Source organism: Lathamus discolor, chromosome 10 (assembly GCF_037157495.1).
Source record: "Lathamus discolor isolate bLatDis1 chromosome 10, bLatDis1.hap1, whole genome shotgun sequence".
In the NCBI taxonomy this organism is placed as follows: domain Eukaryota; kingdom Metazoa; phylum Chordata; class Aves; order Psittaciformes; family Psittacidae; genus Lathamus; species Lathamus discolor.
Window position 1 is genome coordinate 3,970,633 of NC_088893.1, and position 17,154 is coordinate 3,987,786.

General features: G+C 40.4%; 1 protein-coding gene across 2 annotated transcripts in view; it reads right to left on the minus strand.

The window, feature by feature from the left end:
- Nucleotides 1-17,154, minus strand: part of SLIT3 (slit guidance ligand 3) — a 533,501-nt gene that overhangs the window by 460,708 nt on the left and 55,639 nt on the right. The window lies entirely within an intron of this gene.

Below are 17,154 nucleotides of genomic sequence, written 5' to 3' on the forward strand. Positions count from 1 at the left end.
GACATGCCCAAAATACAGTCTCCCCCCAAACCAGAGACTCGGGTGTCACCAAGGTGAACAACTTGATTTCGCTGCAGCTCCTGGCTATTACTGCTAGTTTTAGTTCAGCTACTACTTAGTGAAAAATCCTCATTTAGGAAATACATGTTTTTCATGAGATAACACATGAATCTCAAGCACTAACACCAGTCCACTAAACTGCTGACATTACTTCAGCCCAACCGTGCAAAAATACTGTATGAAAAACATGGATTCATTATGAATACTTTTTATATATTGCATACACTTTTGCAGGTTTGGGTTTTTAAAGCAACACCAAAGCATCAGTATTATCACTGTGAGCACTTACAGTGCGTCCTCCAGCCACACACCTCCTACTTCACTTCAGTTCTCAACTGACCTTCAAATAGTTCCTCATTTAAACCTGGGGCTATGGTAAACAGAATTCTGAGCTTCCTCAGCAGTTACTAAGCTCGGTGTTGTGTGTCATGGACAATACCACCGCTTCTCATGGCTCTGTGCAGAGAAGTAGGGGAAGGACAGTTCTATGTGGGACGGAACACCAAGATGCAGACAGTGTTTGGCACAGAAGTCTGCAAACCCCTGCTCATTTATGGTATTATTCTTGAGACATTAACCACTAAGTGCTCTGCAATTACTAAAGAAATTGGCTGGAGAGATTAATTCTAACAACCAGATTAATACAATGAAATATAATTACTGACATGTGAATTGCAGGGACTCGCTTTTAGGGTACGTTTTCTGTAGATTTCACAGGAGTTAAAATGTGAAATTGTATTTACTGAAAGTCACAAAATGTAAGGAAATGAAAAATCAGAAAGATCAACTGGAAATGTCATTAGTATTGTGAGGGGAAGGAAAAAGAAGCAAATAAAAGAAGTCCAGTCATCAGAAAATAAATCACAGTTCTATATAAGGCCTGACAGAGGCTCTTTGGAAACTGTTTGGTCAGCATTTCTTTCAGTTACTGTTCTGGATAATCAGCCTTTACCATTTCACCCGCCCCTGCCTTGCCTGGCATGCTACAAATACCTGCACATGCAATGGGGGAAAAAGGCTGGATAACTTGAGAGTCAACCCAGGAAAAAGGACTTCACGCACACGCACATACACACACACACACACATACACACATACAGAATGAATTCCTCCCTCTGGACCATGCAGAGGAGCAAGTTTGATCATCAGCTATCAGCACCCTGACATGGTAACCACAGAGCACGCCGGCTGACTGACAGGGCAACATAAACACAGGCATTTGGAGTAAAACTTCATCTAGGAAGAACACCAGTGAGTCTAGAGCTCTGGCATCCCCCTGGGATGCTGAACAACACCCACTCATCTCACTGTTTTCCAGGGAAGAGATCCAGGAAGAGCCTGCCTAACTCCTTGTGCTATGAGTTCTTGTGGTGAAACAAGCTGGTACAATCAATCCAATCTACCGCCTCCTCCTGGAATGATTCAGAAGCATCAGAGAAAGGGTGTGAGGGGTAAATGAATGGGTTTGACTGCAGCAAGAACTGTGGTTAGCCACCACCTATGTCAGGGACCAGTGGCACAACCTCACTCTACTCACACCTTGGCAAAAGAGCTGCTCCAAGACCTTTGGCACTGCGGTTTGGGAAGCAGCCACAGCAGCGCAAAACAAAATGTCTGTTTACTTAACTGAGGTGAAGGAATAAAGAGGTTTGACTTGGAAAACTGCAGTGTCCCAGCATCAGGAAACTCCTACTTGAGTGCACTCACAAATCACACTCACAGCAGGGCTGGCCAATATAGCAGGTATTTACAACAGCTTGCCTCACCCAAGAAAAATTCAGTACTTTTTAGTGAATTGAGAGCAGTTTTAGTTCTCTGCTTTGACTTTAGCCCACGGTCATAATTGGTGTCCTTTTGATATTTGTAAAAAAAAAAAATTAAAAATTGGTAAAATAATTGATTAAATACTTCTCCCCATTCCCTCAACATGCCATATGATTTCTTTCAGTATAGGATTCAGAACAAATCAGTTGGAAACCATTTGGGGATCAGTAATATATAATACTTACCTTTTTCTGTAGGCAATTTTATAACACAAAAATCAGTGCTGCTTCATGAAAGAATTCTTTTGATCCAAAGAAAAAGCAGTGAGTAGCTATTAACTGCTCAGATTTCCTTAGTATCTTTAGTATTTAAACACACTTGTCCCAGCCCTTCTCTGCACCCCCATGCCTTGCTTAGGATAGCCATGGCAGCAGCATTAAAATGATGGCATGCTTGACATCAAAAATAGTAATCTGCTTTTGGGTCTAGGTTTGGGGCTTTCTTTCCTTCTTTTGTGAACAAGTATGGCAATGATTTGATAGCCCAGCAGCTTTCTGCCCTTCTGAACCCTGGCAATGACCCAGAGGATTTGCACTCTACTGCTAATTACAGATCTGGCTGTGGCCATTTCCCATGACATAGCTGGAATTCTCCAAATCTTGCCCTCTCAACTTCCCCAGCTACGCCATACTGAAACTATTTGCTGCATCCTCAGGCTGTCAATCACAACACCCATCTCCCAGGTTCTGATGCAGCAGCACAGCCTCCTATGGCACGCAGCAGCAGGGCGCAAACCTTCCACACTTACTACTGACCTGCAATCAGAAGTAGAAACTCCCTGGGGGAAGCAGTTTGTCCTGCAGATCTGCTGTTCACACTGATATTACAGCAGGAGGAGCAGGTGCTCTGATCTGACACACACTTGAAAAGGAAACCAAATGTTTTATTTTGAAGCTTAAGTTGTGTGCATATAACACATGAAATGTTTAATTTTCTATCTCAAGTTAATAAACCTAAAGCCTGCTCCTGTTCAACAACCTGGCTGCCATTCCAGGGTCACCTAACCTATCACACATTCTCTTCAGTGGTGCACAAAAATGGCTCTGATTTATTTTATTCTTTTATGTTAATATCAAGAGCATGGGATAGACAGAATAAATTTTCTGATCTGTCCATATATTTCTATTATGTCATGAAAAGCGGACAGTATTAGTAGCTTTGAAGAAAATTACAAGAAAAATTAAAGTTGCTTAAATCACTCATTCAGCTTTCACCATTTTCAGTACATAGTGTTGAACCAAGAAATTCCACGACTTTTCAAGGCAAGGCACAACTAAGCCTTTTGCTTCCTGTCTATATACTGAGAGAGCATTTAAGTTATTCCCTTCACTTTCAAATGGACTGATAATCTTGCAAGTAGTAGTGTATCTTTTCTTTAGCTAGAGCTTTACCACAAGTTTCAACACACACAAGCTGGAAATACCATGTTTATCTCCCAAATACCTAGGAATACACTCTACATTTTTAAATAAGTACACATGCTACTGCAGATTACAGACTCAACAATACTTGTCTTCACAGGGGCTCTGCCCCTTCACCATCTCATTTTATGTATTGCTTAGGTCTATTTGAATCTGCTCACCTTTTACATCCCTTACCAATCCCACGTGACATGGCCATAATTTTGTAGTGGCTTAGAGCACGTCTGAAATTCAGCATACCCCGGTGAACATTATGGTAATGTATCCTTTTAACCATCCTTGTAAGACAGTTGGGATCTTGATGTAATTTAAATAGGCTGCTGACATTGTAGTAACTTCACCTTAGAGGCTGTTTGGGAATAAATTTGAAAATTAAATCGTGATCACCAGATTAAGATCAGAAAGTGAATAATCCTGGAGAGAACCACTTCTGTAGTTGCAATACTCATGTTGGCAGAGCCACGAGCGCCCACACTGGAGCCAGGAATCGAACTGCGCTGGTGGCCAACTTGCACCTTTATCACAAGACCCCTGAGAGAGGCCACAAACTATGAGCAGTATCGATCCCCAGCATCCTCCTCCTGGGGATCTCATGATTTTTTCTCCTGCACAAAGCAGGAAAAAAAATGAGGCCTCGAGAAAAAAACAATGGACATGTTTGCCCCCATAGGAACACTTCAAGCCTCCAAGGCAAGTCCACTGTAACAAGGCTTTCTAGTGAGGAAGGACATCTCTGAGAACATGGTATGAGCCATCTATACTATGCACCCTTTTTTCTTCTCTCCCCCCCTCCCTTTTTTTAGTTTACTAGGAGAAACTGGGAAGCACCTATGTACTTATGTTATATAATAATCCTAACTCAGCCTACTCTGTAACTCCTTCTGGTTTTGAAAGGCGGTTTTAAACAGAGCAGAACTGGGTCACATTCAGGAAAGGGATATAGCAAATATCTATCTTTCTCTCACAATGAGCTGTTACAAGATAAAAATCTAAAAATGCTGAACACCAAGGCACATCCTACCTCTGAAAAGGATACAGAAGGCAACATTAGCAGCAGTTCTGAACAGCACAATTTAGGGAGGAGATAGCTAAACATCACCTCCTTGAGCAGCAGTTCATCAATTCTGGCTCCTGATGACTTTCAAATTTTGTGGGAGTTGAGAACCCTCATCTCGCACTCCTGCAGGATCCTGGTGCTGAGCACAATCTTGCACCTCTTGAGCACAGCATCTTCCAACACCCACAAAAATCCTGTCTACTACAGTTAATCTTTCATTTGGAATAGAAGGAGGGGAAAAAAAAAAAGAAAGAAAAACCCTACAATCTAGTATCCCATCCACAGTAACTGCCAAACCTTGGGCCACCTAAATGCTTCCAAACCCTGGCATTAAATACTGTAAATAACATTTAACTACAGAATATTTCAGGTTATAGGGGACCTCTGGTTCAACTTCCCACTCAAAGCATGGCCAGCTTCTAAGTTAGATGAAGTTAATATGCTTCACTCTTTCTTAAATGACAGTAAGAACACCAGAAAAATCTCTTTCTACTGAAGGAAACAAATGAGCTTGCTAATGTAGTACTAAATATGAAAATTCCAAAACTAGGCACATTACTGGGGAGAAGGCCCAAAACACCCAGTGACTGCTGCTTCAAGACAAGCCACTACCTCTATGTCCCCAACTAATCCCCACAACCTGTACAGATGAAGTCAGTTGTGTTCCATGGAAAGTTAGTTGAAAGAAATGCCAGTCAAGTATCCAACTGATGCATAATTCAAGAAGTGTAACATTACACAGCAGTACTGACGCTGGCTCTTCCACCCAGCAGGAGCTCTCTGTGCAGTCACCAGTACCTCTAGCATCCCCAGCACTCCTCTAGCATTCCAATACTCACTGGTAACTGAAAGAGCTGTTTCACTATGAAAATCTGACATTTTCATAGATAAAAATTGCTTCCTCACAGTTTTTAACAGTGTTATCCTTTCAGGTCACCTTATGTAAGGGAGATGTCAGGCTGCAAGCCTGAAGAACAGCTTGCTGTTGTGTACACTGGTGTGTACACAAACCAAAAAAAAAGCTACAGAAATTCTTTGCTAACTATATTTCTTTCTCACTTTGAGGACAAGGCTATAGAGTCATGCTGGAGTCAGAAGTCCTCACTTATCCATACAACTTGGTATGACCCATGTGCCTCAAAGGAAGAGAGAAACCCTTTTCCCCTTTTCATGTCATTGTTCTGAAAGGAATGACTCTACAAAGTGAATTAAGAGATTCAACAAACCCAGGCTGCTAACAAGTAAGTCTCAACTTTTAAAGTTCCATCATTTACACTTTCCATAACATTTTATTTATATACACAACTTATTTAACTACAAACTTTAAAATACTCCAGCTCATAATTTTGCTGAGACTGATGTCAGACAAGGCCCATTGTAAGCCACAGAACAGACAATCTACTGCTTGGTTCTTTGCCCATGCATGTATTCAAACACAATGAAATTGGTTTACCTCAGTAAATAGGAGCTGGAATAAGCTGCAGCTGCAAGAGGTGGTCCTCATTTTTAAATGCTAGCACTGCCATTTGGAAAAAAGAGTCACAAGCAGTGAAGAAAAATAATTCCCTTCAAGCAATTGAAATACCAGTTCTGGAGATAAAATAGAGAAAACCCCAAAGCCAGCAAAAAGAAACATTGCTGTCCTTTGAAGTTCACCACCAACTGGGGCAAGTGGCATGTGGCATTCCCCAGGCTTATGGGAAATTTGTTTCCTGTCGTGTCAGAAAAGAAACCACCATTATTGCTATGGTCCCTCTGGAGCCTGTAATTACTGATGCATATAAATTACACTTTATCAAACTACATTGACAAATGTTGCCTTGAAAGTCAAAACTAAACAGTCCACCTGAGCAATGTTAGTCTGATTCTGTTCTCATTAGAGAAAGGACTAGCAGAAATGCTGTGCCACACACATGCATTTCCCAGCCACATAACTAATACCAAAACATGATGGAGCTTCTGTAGGTAACTCCTTCAGGTGAGTCATGGTCTTCCAGGGCAATGCTCTTGTCCCGGCATGGATGTGACACTTAATCGTCTCCATAAATTCAGTGAAATGACACTACCAGATCTTAGGTGCTTTATTGCAGCCAATCTCACTGACACAAAATCCTGGGACTGGCATTTCAAGTGTAGCTGCTGGCAGTCATGTAAGTACTTAATATACCAGAAGAAATATGAGGCCTCTAGAGTAAAGGAAGGGAAGTTGTTTAAGTGAAGTACCTCCTACTGGCCAACAAGTACCCAGGTCAAAGAACACCAAGATCAGACCTTGGATCAGCTGCCACTTCTAGAGAAAAAGCTCAAGTGCTAACTAAACCTTAGCACATCAGCTCTGCTCCCAGTAAGGGAATGCAAGGTGTGAGGTTAATCAAGCAGTTGCTGGGAAAAAGTAGAACAGGATGGTCTGAGTACAAGTGACTCAAGAGAGAAAAATAGACAAAATCCCATTCTAATACTTTGAAATATACAGTTACTATGTGCATGCACCAGCTGTAGGAAAAGCAGTTGAGGGCTCAGAGACTGAAAACCTTCTCCTGCACTCAGCAAACTTCTTGGCCTCCAACAGTACAGAAAAGATGTTGAGGCAGGACTGACCCAGTGGTGATTATCAGAACTAACACAACTGGCAGTTCTATTCACATGATTGTGTGGTAGCATACAAGATAATTCTTCCAACAAAAGAAACTGCCTGTATAAGCATAACATTTGGGTTCATATTGGATGCCTTATTTTTCAACGGTATTGCCCTCACAGTTCACTAAGCACTGATGGTGTACCTTGCACATAAACCACTCACAACATTAAACTTAACATTCCTTTATATGTCAATTGGAATGAAGTAAATCCATATCAGCTGTCTGCTGAAGAAACTCTTTCACAGACACATCTCTAGTAACAGCTCATCAGGGAGCTTAACCGAGCAAAGCAAAAGACAGGTACTTAATTCCAAACATTCTTTGTTCAACTTTCTCAATAGTATTTGCTTTTCCATTGTAGAAAATTAAACTTGAACAGTGGTGATCACTGCATACCCAAATAATTTCACTAGGTTCCAAAGTATTATGTAAGGGAAACACATTCAAGTTATCTCATGGACTTTTTGTAACACAAGGTGCTCTAAGCCTTTGGTTTCAGCATGTTACACCGAGTTAAGAAATAAAAGCAGCTCAAAGGCACGCCTCGTGTGACATCTTTGTCTTAGTCATAGGAGTAATATGATAATAAACCGCCCTTGCCAATCTATTCTTGTAGCACCACAGCATTCAATGACTCGCAAGAGGTATTTCAATTTTCTTCCATAAATAGTTTATACTCTTGTAAGTTTTACAATGTAGACTGCATTTGGGACATGAAACTGCATCAGCCTCTAGATCAAATACCTCCTGGTTCGGCTCCAGGTTGACCCTCTTGACAGGCACGCATATGCCTCGGGCTACGATCCCATGGCTTCTCTCAACTGAAGGAGATTTGAATCATAATGAAATCCTGGATCATTTATGACTGTATTTCAAAAGCAAACGTAGTGCATTTAAAAGTAATAGCAGTATTCATTTTGGTGACCTTTAAGTGTTTGAAATACTTTAAACAGGCATGCCCTATTACCTCTGTGAAACACAGTGAAAAGTTCCAGAAAGCCTGACTTAAGCTTCCCATTGTACACATTACAGACTTTAAAAAGAAAGCCAAATGAAAATTAAACCAAGGAAGTATTCCATCTTGCATAATATCACCCACAGTAACCTTAACTCATGGGTCACTCCAAATAGTCAATAAATCTCTGCAGATAAAGCTGAATTCAAGGAGTCACAGGAATGGGTTGGGTTGGAAGGGACCTTAAAGCTCGCCTGATTCCAGCCCCCTGCCACAGGCAGGGACACCTCCCACTAGACTGGGTTGCTCCAAGCTCCATCTAATCTCGTTATTTGCAAATTATTTTCAAAGTATTTGCAAAGACTTTTACAAGACAATAATGTAAACTAATCTTTAGCATCTGGATGACACCCTAGGATGGAAAGCAATGGAAATATTTACATCGTTATTACTATATTTTTCCTGTTATGCAGATGAGATGTCTGTGCTTTAAGTCACCAGTTCAATCTGTTCCTACATTCACCTTGTAAGAAAATAATGCTAAACATCCCAATCTCCTGTTCACCAGAAAAAGGAAGTGACATTTATTCTGCATTTTCTCCCAGCTGTACCAATGGAAGTTTCCAAATGAATTTGCCACTCCTTGATGTTAACTGTGGCCAGGACTCCAGCAGCTCGGCACGACTGGCTCAACTGAGCATTTGGCAAAATGCTTCTCAGCTCCTTTCAACGTACAGCCAATGGGCAAAGTGCAAAAACCATTAACATATGAATTAACCAATTAAAAGGAATTTATTAAACAATAAAAGCAATACCCATCCAGCAATAAATTATGTGTAAGTTCACCATGTGCTGACAGTTGCACACTACCTCTAGCAGTGAGGCCAAAGAGCCGTGTTAACAAAGCAAATGCAGTAAATCTGACACACTTAGAGCATGCCCAGGCAGACCAAGAGGGCTACTCAGTTTCCAAAAAAGAAACTGTCTATAAGCCATCAGGTCAGAATCCCTACAGTAATCACACACTTGCAGCTATAACCTAACTATTCTGACTGCAATCCGCACTGCTAGTCCATCTGTTGATGTTCAACAGGAGCAGCCCATGACTTCAATAGCCAAACCCACCCTGCAGAGCCCCCCCAGGCTCCCAGAACCACCACCACCCGAGCTGGAGGAACCCGAATACAGCACTGTAGGGATATAGAGCACTGGAACTGATGCTAATAGAAACAAAAGACTAATGCAAGAAAATGCTAAGCCAGTAATGGCCACCCACAATTGCTGTATTTTGAGAACCCTGTAAGAGTTCTTAGTCATGTGAAAGCCATCATAACAAGAAATTGAGTCACTGTGTTTCCCCCCCAGTTTTAACTTGTCACTCTAAACACAGCAGTTGAAGCCTGTTAAAAAGATGCATTTCAGAGTTGGCAGAGCATACACGACCATCCTCAGAAGCCGTGTCTCCAGCTCCCGAGGTGATGCCTAACCATGGAGTCCTGCTTGAGTTGTCTTTTCTGTAATTCACTTCAAGCAGCACAAGAGCCTGTGGAAGTTCAGAAAAGCCTAATTTTACTAAATATCTCCAGGATGTTCTCAACTATCCTGGATGTGGAGAAAAAGAGCCAAACTCCTATGGGAATGAATGTCTAGCAGGATAAAGTGACTACGCACTGAATTTTATCAATATTCCTTTTTGATACTGAGAATAAGGAAAATTTTAAGAAGCACCAGAAACTATTTACAACAGCCCTGATGTAAAGTCCTCGACAGGACTTACTTAGTAAGTTTACAAGGGCACATTAGTGTGAGTAAAATAAACTAAGCATCTTCCAGTTCAGGACTGTGTTGAGCACGCAATAACCGTGTAATCATTTCTAATACATTATCTCCAAGACATGCAAGTTGAAACTAGAACTTGTTTGACAGTGCTTTAAAAAACAGTCTCATTTAGGAAAGCTGACACCCAGCAATACAGTTCAGGTTACCAAATAACATAGTGACAAATTAAAGTCACAAATTGGGAGCCTCCTAATTTCTTGAGCTGAACACCAACCAAAAGCACCATGTCTCCTTTCTAATAGCACAGGAAAAACCAGGGAAGAGGAAAGGCAGTAGTTATGCAGCTAATAGAGTAAAACAGCCCATTTCCAAAGGACACCTATGCTTAATCTGCACGTGTGGTATTTCTTCTGGAAATGTATAGTCCTTTGCCACAAACTATATTCAGTAACTTACCAGTAAGATGGCCTGATCGCAGAAGCTGGCAATACATACCTTCTTAGAAGAAAGATGCCACAAAACCCCAGCAGTATCTTCGCAGAGCGCCCTTTCTTCTCCCATCATGCCTATGTCCCCTCAGAGGCGAAAGAACACATCTGCACAGGGTCATTTTAAATAACCAGTTTCACACAGGGGGAAAAGTAGCATTGAGGGTCAGCCTTCTGGCTTCCTGACATGTACTCATTTGTTTTCTACTCTTACAATGATAAAAAATAAAATCTTATATTCACCTTCTTGTGAAATTCATCCTCTGAACTAATTTAGACAGGAAAAATCCTGACTCTCCAAATAGAACTGGTATATCTGTCTTTAAAAAAAAATGCTACATACATTATTTACAACAGAGCCAAAAAGAAGATATAAAATGACTTCAGCTTGATGAACGGTATAAATGTCATCCAGCTATCGGCAGCACAAGCCTCTGACCTAATGCACATCTTTCTCAAGCCCAAAGTGCACCCTAGAGACCAGCAAACACTTACTGTAATTATTTACTGTCTTCTAAAAAGACCTGCTGTGATCTATACACAGTAAAGCTACAATTATTGGATGTGGATAAAACCACAAAAGCACACTGTTAGAAGTCCACGCTACTTTGTCATGGCAACACCATAACTCAAACTCCTGAAACAATTGAATTGCCTCTAATGTGAAATGATAATGGAGCTCCAAGTCAGCAATCTGAGAGAGCTTCCTTCCTAGAAAGAGAACAGAAAAATACAGAGGGCACTAAGGAAATTTATGAAGTGGTTGCTTTTCCAAACACAGCTTCTGATGACACCCACAAGATAAAAGACTGCATTTGATCAGGAGTCATGATCTGATACTTGGAGCTTGCTAAGGATCGGGCTGGAAAGGAGTGCTTACAAATGACAGTTCTAGTGAGGCTTTCAGCAGCAAATTCTTGGCAAATCATACACATGTGAAACAACCTCCCAGCTACAACAAACATCTTGGATTTCACCAATGCTTGCTTTCCTTTGAGTGCTTTTATAGCTCATCCATACTGCACTTCTGAAATGCAAGCCAGGAGGCAACTTCCCCAGGCCAACATTGGTCTGCAGGCACAGTGCAACAGAATGACATAAGGGACACAGGGAATCTAAAAGTTAAGTACACCTTCATACTTACGTTTAGCAAGGTCAGCTTCATACGTAACGCAGTAACTAAATAGTTCCAACTACTCCTACTAGGAATTACCTAACAAAACTACTTACACAAAATCAAATGTACACATTGCACAAACATTAAAGTCTTAAGGAGACAACTCAAGAAAAGAGAGAGCAAATAGTAATGTGTAAAAAGAAAACTAAAAGCCAATATGATAAGCAATTAAACAGACTACATAAATTTATTAGACACTGAAAACCTATCATTAAAATTGCTTGAAGCATGTGCATCCACATAATAGCACACAGTTCTCACCAGTACCTTCAAAGCATATGAATTACAGGATAAACATTATTTCTAGGCAGTTTTAATGTGGTTTTAACACCCAGCTTGAGGAGAAAAACTAAGCAATGAAAGTACTAAAGGCAGCAAAAGTAATAAAACTTTGCCTGAAGAGCCTGCAGCAGCATTTGGTGTATTTGGTGTGTTTGTGCAGGCACACTTTCTTGTTTCTAATCTAGCCTTAAAAATTAACAACAAAAAAGGTCAGAAAGAGACTCACTTTTCACTGGTGCTCCTCCAGGTATAACACTCACATTGACTTATTTGACTGGTTTACAGAACATACAGATGTTGTTAGCTATGAGTGGGCATTTATTGCATACTAAACTAGAAAACTTAGATGATCTAATACAATGCATAGCTGTAGTTATAAAAAGCAGACGAGATTGATATCAGTGCTTTAAATACATTATAAACAAGAGGAGAGCCACATATTTTTCTTGTTTCAGGAAGAAAACATTTTCAAAGTAAATTAAATCTAATCAGATAGAAGACTATTTAATTTCATTTAAAATGACAGTGGATCAGCACAAGTTAACGAAGTTCCACATATTATCCTTTTTCATCCTTCCAAAAGCAGCCGTTCTATGTGGAGGCAGATGCCAGATAATTCCTGACAAGCATTAACCTAAAGGAAAAGTGATACACTTCCCTTGCCAATTTTCTGCAGTGAAGTATTACCTAATTTATATCTGAGTAGCACTTTAAAACGCAAAACATAATTACTGCTAGTCACTGCCATCTCCCTGGGAAGCATTAATGCACAACTAAGAGGTACATACATCAACAGCAAACTATAAGACTTATAAAAATCTTACATTTTCGTGACTGAAGTTGCATGACCTCCAGCTAAGAAACCAAATAACTGGATCCAAGCTTTGTTCATGATCTATCTACTGCAAAATGGTTTTCTCCATCTAAAATCCAGTTTGCTCAACCACACATGAGCTAATTGGCTCAACATATTGTGCATGTATGCAACATTACGGCTTCCTGTTTCTGCCTAAACATAAAGAAACAGTTTTTACTGTGAGGGCACAGACTGACCAGGGAGGATGCGGAACCATTATTCTTGAAGATACTGGAAAACGATCAGGACAACGGCGCTGGTCTGCCCTAGGTGACCCTGCTTGAAGAGGTGTTGGCTGAACAAGATGACCTCCAGAGGTACATTCCAACCTGGACTGAGCTTGCATGGCAAGTGTGTGAGAGGGGTGCTGGTGTGCTACAGGGGTAGGGGTGGCTTTTGTAAGCAGCTGCTAGAAGCTCCCCCATGTCCGACACAGCCAATGCCACCAGCACCAAGCTGGAACTGCTGCTGGCTAAGGCTGAGCCCTCAGTGACAGTGGTAGTGCCTCTGGGATAACAAGTTTAAGGGGGAAGGAGCAATTGCAGCCAGAGAGGAGTGAGAACACTGAGAGGAACAGCCCTGCAGACACAAAGGTCAGTGCAGGAGGAGGGAGAAGGTGCTCCAGGAGCCGGAGCAGAGGTTCTCCTGGAGCCCATGGCGCAGACCATGGTGACGCAGCTGTGCCCTGCAGCCCATGGAGGTCCATGTGGGGCAGATACCCACCTGCAGCCCATGGAGGTCCATGTGGGGCAGATACCCACCTGCTGCCCATGGAGGTCCATGTGGAGCAGATACCCACCTGCAGCCCATGGAAAAGCCCAGATTCTGTTACTACCTTAAACAGTGAGCTAATCTAAAAGAGAATCTAATGGATACTTCCACTCATCTGATACTTTTGGCATCAGATTTCAGTATCTTTGAGTTTCCAGAGCCTGGTTTGTTTTATCAAGTGACAACTAAGACAGTTCATTAAAAGTGAATAGACCCAACAAATGTTCCATGGCCATAAATTCAGAGGAGGTATCAATTCTCACTGCAAGACTTCAGTTTAGAGCACTTTTAAGAGGGTTGGAGTTTTTTTCAGCCACACAAAGGAACTTTGCCTGGACTACTTAGCAGCTTTAGATATGACAGTTTCAACAACAGAACAAATATATTCTTACATGTCGGTGGCATGGGGACTGTCTCCCTCTTGTTTTCAAAGATATTTAATAGACCCCTAGCATATGTGGCCTTCAGTGAAAAGCAGACAGGCTCTGATAATTTTACATACCAGCTGCGTACATGAAGGAAACTCAAGGATTCCAGCATGCACAAAGCTGTGTCTACAAACTGCCGATACACTTCACAACTTGTTTAGGATACCAGAAAATAATTACCCTGGAATCAAACCCTGGGTTTACAGCTGTTAAATTACATGGTTTGGTTTACTATACTTTCTGTGGGCACTAAATCACTTCGTTTAAGATTTATATTACCTTTTTTTTTATGGCTAGATATTAGTAAAAAATACCTGAAACTATACCCCGACCCCCCCAAAAAAAGAAATCTTTCTTGTTTCCATTCCTCAGTTTATTAAAAGTGCCTTTTCCTTGATTCAGTTCTCATTAAAAGTGCCTACAGTTTGAATTATTAGATGCTTAATTATTTATCCCAGATAAAACATTTAAGAAGCTTTTAAACCTGAGAAATTAAGGCAATAGAGCAATAGCAAACAATTCCACTAGAGAATCGAGGGTTCATTCACCATCCAAGTTCAACTTAAAACTCTAACCTAAACTAAAGCAAACAAAATCCATGAGTCTCAAAGCCACTCTTTCTAGAAGAAAAGGCTTAAAACCTCATGAGAAACTCATTTTGTGGGACGTTTCACATTCCAGCTAAGGTTTATTCCCCTATTTATATATATCTGCTTCTAATATCAACCAGATGTGACAATGAAGTCTAAGGAGCACTGTAAAAGATGCAAGGATATCCTGTAGTTCAGCCTTTTGAGAGAGGCTTGGATAAGAAAGGGAAAGGTACCTGGAGCTTAAGTGATTAACTGAGGAAATGGTTATAATCTGAGAAACATTCTTAATGAAATGTTCTAGTTATCAGAAAGACTGCAGTGCAGGAAAATGCACAGTGCCCTGACAGAAACACCTTCTGGTGGCAAACCAGGAAATCATCAGGCTCAGAGCAGAGCTGTCCCACACTCCACAGACATGAAACAAGACAAGAACCCAACATCACCAAACAGGATTGCTCTCTAGCATTTCAAGCACATCATCAACAGGAAAAATCACTGTTCTTCACTTCAATTTCCAACAGCAACAGGACTGAAGAGATTCTGCTGATCCTGAGCTACACACAAAATACTGTTCCCTCCAGTAAACTCACAGGCAGATTTCAGCCCCGCTGACAGAACACTGAGAAAATCTACACATTTGCTTTGCAATCTGTAACTATTCCTTTAACACCAACAGGTCTTCCCTGAAAGCCTCCAGCACACAAAATTCCTGCATGGTTAAGCAAGTTGGTCACTCCATCTCCACCAAACCCAAATGCTAATGAACATGCCCGACTTTCACACTATTGCCAAATTACGAAAATTAAAGTGCCACCCTTGTGTTTAGTTTTATACCTTTTACAAAATGGAGTTTGGACCTTCAATATCCAAAGTTGTAGGCTGTTGTGGTTCACTGCTGAAATGAGCCACCGGAACAATGACTGCTGAAATCACTTGCATTTGCTGGGTGGACAAGACTATGAGCTGTTCATTTCCATGAGTAAAACCATAAGGTACATTTTGGGCAACTGCATGGCAGTTAAAGTTTTGCATCATTTGAGCTGTAGCAAGCTTTCACGTTAAAATGCTCTCTTTTGGACTTACTCATCAGGATTATAACTATTAAAAAGAAGAGAATAATTGACTAATAACTTAGTAGACCAGAATCAACATTTTGAAAATATGACAGCAGAAATAATACATATATACTATGGAGAATTAAAATGGAGATCAGTATTATCTACACGACTTAATGCTCATTTTAATTGACTCCTCACAAATTCCACAGAATATACATCACCCGCGTATCAGTCCCTCTGATCAACTTCTGCCTCATTTCTTTTATTCCCTGTCATCACTTTCTCAGCTATGCTTTCTTCTTGAGAGGTGAGGTCAGAGCAGCTGCAGGACAGGAATGCAAGCACCATGTCTCTCCATCAAAGTGCTTTGCCCAAAAAGCCAGAGGTGGACAAAGTAGAGCCACACACTGCTGGACTGAAGACAAGTCACAACAGAAGTGAGAACAACCCTCAAATCTACAAGGAGAAGGAGCAAGACAGTATCAAAAAAAAAATAGAAAGTAACTAACACACACTTCTATTTTTCATCCATGTCTAAAAAAAAATAAGTATGTATTTTTACTAGTTCGAGTAGGTAGCAAATTTCTCATTCTTATCCCATCACTGAAAACCATACAACCAAACTGCATTTAGAACCATAACAGTTCAATTTTAGCTAAGATTTATCTACTTAAAATATACACTATATTTATATAACACTTGTATCTTCAAAGGAAAAAGCAAGTTTGTACTTACAAACAGTGCTCAAGTGATCTATCTAAAGCACTACTCCACAGTAAGCAAGGCTTTGAATGAATGTCAGAGAATAAAGACAAATATTTCGACAGCATCCATTGGGAAGCATTACAGATTACAGCATTCATATTAATCATTCTAATTTATGTAATTTTATTATAATCTTTATATTCTAAAAGCAAAATTATTACCCTTGCTGTTAAGGACTATAATATATCATGATTACATGATCTACTCAAAAGTACATACTCTGCTATTGAAAAGCTTCAATTAGTTTCACGTGGTTTCTTTGTGCAAGGTTCTTCATGACAGACGCACACAGGTTATCAAACACACGACTTTCCCTCAAACCCACAAATTACAACAAAGTTACTACCAGCCTAATGATAGACATGTTCAACACCATCATTCAGAGAAAGTTTCAACATGTTGAAGTGGGATTTGCATAAATGGATACAAGTAAACTCTATAATTTTTATTTTTCTTAAAGCATCACCGTTTCCTTAGACAACCCAGCTACATGAAGCAACTCTTCTATGAAACAAATACAACTGGTGTCTTTCTAAGACCAGACAAGGGCATCTGCAAGTAAGTACCAGCTCATGCTTTATACTCAAGAGGAGTTTCAAGATACATAACATCAAAACCATGCAAAGAACATGAGGAAACACAACCCAACCCCTCAGCCCTAGCAAAACCATGGAGCAAATGTTTTCTAGTGCATTCAAAAGCTATGACCAAGCTTGCAAGATCAAGTCTAAGTTTTTCAAGCAGATTTCAAGACTGCAAGACAGCTATAGTTTGTAAGTATTTATATATTTTTTCACCTCCAACAGTGTTGTTCACTTACTTGTACAGTTTTTCATGAGCAAGCTTGGACAACAAAAAAGCTCATTACAAAAACTCTCCAAAACCGTATCAACATCACTCACAACAACGTTCAATTTGTCTGCTGTTAAAACATCCACAAAGAGCCTTTTTTAAGATAGCTGATTGCAAAACTAACCTTCACCATCACCAGATGCTCTGTA